Source organism: Sorex fumeus, unplaced genomic scaffold, assembly GCF_029834395.1.
Source record: "Sorex fumeus unplaced genomic scaffold, SorFum_2.1 ptg000131l, whole genome shotgun sequence".
Taxonomy (NCBI): Eukaryota; Metazoa; Chordata; class Mammalia; order Eulipotyphla; family Soricidae; genus Sorex; species Sorex fumeus.
Window position 1 is genome coordinate 10010091 of NW_026606188.1, and position 1431 is coordinate 10011521.

General features: G+C 42.6%; 1 non-coding gene across 1 annotated transcript; it reads left to right on the forward strand.

Moving 5' to 3' along the window:
* The first annotated feature begins 339 nt into the window (after positions 1-339).
* LOC130015853 (U6 spliceosomal RNA) lies at positions 340-448 on the forward strand. Its single transcript, XR_008791174.1, has one exon. It is a non-coding gene; the product is annotated as a U6 spliceosomal RNA (small nuclear RNA).
* Positions 449-1431: the final 983 nt, after the last annotated feature.

Below are 1431 nucleotides of genomic sequence, written 5' to 3' on the forward strand. Positions count from 1 at the left end.
ATAAAAATATATAATCATAAAATACAATATTTTTACTTTATCATTTACTTGAAACATTAAGCAAATTATTTTTTCTATGTCACAGTGCACTGTAGCACTGTAGCACTCGTCCCATTGTTCATTGATTGGCTTGAGTGCGCCCAGTAACATCTCCATAGTGAGTCTTGTGGTTACTGTTTAGCATATCCAATATGTCATAGGTAGCTTGCCAGGCTTTGTCATGTGGGAGAGATACGCTTGGTAGCTTGCCAGGTTCTCTGAGAGGGGCAGAGGAATCGAACCCTACTCGGCCTGGCCGGCTGTGTGCAAGGCAAACACCCTACCGCTGTGCTATCGCTTGTGCTCACTTCAGCAGCACATATACTAAAATTGGAACGATACAGAGAAGATTAGCATGGCCCCTGTTGAAGGATGACATGCAAATATCACAGTGCATTAACTCTAATTTGAGAATACTGAGGTTTAATATAATCAAGGATGAGAAAATTTCCCAATGTGCCTTTCTCATGTTCTGAGTCTCCAAACCTGTAACTTCTGGAGGTTTTCATTTAACCTTAGAACTCAGCAGGTCTACCACTTTGCTAAATAAAAATTCCCTTGACATCAACCACTGGTAAAGGTAAAGGTAAAGGTAAAGGTAAAGGCCCTCCCATTGTTCATCGATTTCCTGGAGCGGGCCCAGTAACGTCTCCATTGGAGACTTTGTTGTTACTGTGTCTGGCATATCGAATACATCATGGGGAGCTTGCCAGGCTCTGCCGTGCAGGTGAGATACTCTCGGTAGCTTGCCAGGCTCTCCGAGAGGGGCAGAGGAATCGAACTCAGGTCAGCCATGTTGGCTGCGTGCAAGGCAAACGCCCTACCGCTGTGCTATCAACCACTGAACTCAAAGAAAACATTTCTGTTTCCTGGGTGCAGGAATGATTTATGGCAGGTAGGACAATTAACTTGCTTGCACCCATCTAGGACACTACATATGGTCCTGACAAGAATGATCTCTGTTGGAGTGCAGAGTCTGGGGTTTGCCCTGAGCACTGCCCTAAGTGTGTCAACAAAAGAAAATAAAAAACCACTACAATTAGATTTCCATTCCCAAGACTGCTTATAACAATTGCCAAAATCTTCCTGATTGCCTCTTCTACAAAAACTTGATTAAAAACTATTCTTCTTTTTAAGATAAAGTACTCAAAATAGTTTACTATTTTAAAAAAATCTTTATGTGGTGATTTTTACCAGCAGGTCATCCTGTACGTACCTGCATACCTGCGGGATTAGTATATCAGCAGCCTGATGGTGCCTGCAGGCTTCCTGATACCCCAAATTGCTACTGGCTTAGCTATACATCTCACTTATCAGCCTTGCTTCAGAGACCCATAAATAAATCTCAAAATAGATCAAAAGCTGCAGTTAATCTCAGACCCTTGCAGGCTG